Here is a 2,127-nt window from a genome sequence, read left to right as displayed (position 1 = left end):
GCGGGGGCGCTCCCCATCATCTCCCCCTCATCACCGGCTTTCCGGAGAGAGGGTCTTCGTGAAGCTTAGCAACGTTTGAGGAAGGGGGGGGGTTCATTACACCCTCCACTTTGGGTCTGCTCTGCAACGTTTCTTGAGGTTTCTCGGTTTAAGTAATGGATAGGGAACTGTGAATTATCGTCTGGGGGAAGTATGGTTTAGTAGGGCGAGAACTTCAGTGCAAGGGTAAATTGTCTTTCAAAGTAAGGGCGGGCGCTGTGCTGCAGCACAGACGGTGGATGCACTACGGCAGCTCAAGCACAAGACTAGGTGCGAGCATCTGTAACAGCATCCAGTTCTGCAGGAGTGTGCGTCGGGGCCAAATGCTCGGCAGTGCTCCTAGGATTGGGTATTTGCGTCTCTAAGCAATGTTTTAGACTTGAGATGGATTTAATGTCCGGGATCTTGGCTGGTTTTGCCTGTTTGTCACAGCTAACTTTGTTTCAGAAAGCTGCTTACAGCATTTACTGTATCAGTCCTGAGTCAAGGGCTCAGGTTTTATTGTTTGCACTCACAGACTGCTTTGGGTGTTTCTCCCCCACCCCTTAGCAGGAAAGGAGGAGAATTAGGCGAGAAGAGTGAGACTTTCAAGTAGAGTTTTACATTGGTTGCACAATATGCTCTGCAGATTAATGTGCAGTTTGTTCTACTGATAAGAAAATTTCTGCATAATGTAGGCATATGCTGAACATTGGAAGTTTTAACTGTGAGGGGTTTTAACAGAACATTTGTGTCTATCAGCATGGTCATAGTTTTGCAGGGATTTTGTTTTACATTTGCTCTGTTTCTCTTGGTGTAACATAAGATCCTTAACTTTAAGATCAGAGATATTGGAGATAGCTTTGTATACAAACTGAAAACATCAGGTTGTAGAAATGTAATTATTAGTAAGTATTTAAAATTGTATGTAGCTAGAAGGAATACAATTAAAGTTCTCAGTGGAAGTGACAGAGTGAATCAGAGGAGCTTGGTGTTACAGAATGTAATTAATGTACCAGGCTGGTTGGAGATACATGAAACAAATGCAATTAACTAGCTTGCTGGAACGACAGGAGCAAGACATAATTTATTTGAGTTTTGTCATGGGGAACACAAGTAGAACCTTTGTTCTGGTTAGCCATATAGGATGGGGGTGGGAGGGTGGAGGTGAAGCACAGCTAATTTAGAGCTGGACCATTGGAAAAAAAATGCTGAGAAGCTGCCCAGAATGGATGTGATCCTCCCCATTTGGGGTAGCAAGGTGGCAAGATATTGCAGAGACTGTTAAGCTTGCCTACATTAACAACTCTCTGAAATAAATAAATAAAGGGCCTTGTGGATAGCACATCATGACCAAGTAGAGATAAGCTGTTATTGTCGAAATGACTAACAAGTAGCTTTGAAGAAATACTGGCAGGCAAGCTTGGCACGCAGTACTTCTGTCTCTTTAGAGGCATAGTAATTACCGTCACATCTTAGGCTGACATATACCACTAGTTGCTTTGAAAAGATCTGTATCAACAGTAGCACCATTTGAATGCTTTAGTTTAAGAAAAAAAGACAGAACCCCATACACCACTTGTTTAATAGCTCCTTGGTTTGTTTTCTATGTTTGAAAGTTACCTCTTAGTGCATTTCTGGTGTTGAGGAGTTTTTGTTTTTGAGAGTGAGTTTGGTTGGGTTTTTGTTAGTTCTCATGTCCATACTAGACAATTTAGCATTTGAGGCATGTTTGCCATTCTTTTGCCTGTGAGGTTAGTTTTGTTTAGTGATTCACAAGTGGTATAGATCAAAAAGGTAATTCTTTTTTTTCTCATATTATTTCTCCTGTCCATGCTTTTATGACACCTGAAAATTGCCAAGCTCAATTAAAGTGGCAGAAAGCATGTGATACGAGGCACATTTCTGGGTTTTATTTCAGGTTTTTGTTATTGTGCTTTTGATTTTCCTGTAACCCTGCCCGTGTTCTTGCAGTCTGTTCAGAGAATAACTTTCATTTTCTTTTTCTTTAGCTGTTAGTCTTGATTACTGTTCTTGACCAAAAAACCCCTCCCCAAAACAAAACTAAAAATCAAACACACAAAATCCCCCCAAACAACAAAACAAACC

At 41.2% G+C, this 2,127-nt stretch overlaps 1 protein-coding gene across 1 annotated transcript in view; it reads left to right on the top strand.

Moving 5' to 3' along the window:
* LOC103801977 (roundabout homolog 2-like) overlaps window positions 1–2,127 on the top strand; it is a gene marked incomplete at its 3' end in the record, with an annotated part of 44,849 nt that overhangs the window by 1,138 nt on the left and 41,584 nt on the right. The window lies entirely within an intron of this gene.

This window comes from Acanthisitta chloris, unplaced genomic scaffold (genome assembly GCF_000695815.1).
Source record: "Acanthisitta chloris isolate BGI_N310 unplaced genomic scaffold, ASM69581v1 scaffold10245, whole genome shotgun sequence".
NCBI lineage: Eukaryota > Metazoa > Chordata > Aves > Passeriformes > Acanthisittidae > Acanthisitta > Acanthisitta chloris.
Note: the sequence above shows the minus strand (reverse complement) of the source record. Positions and strands in the feature narration are given on the sequence as shown.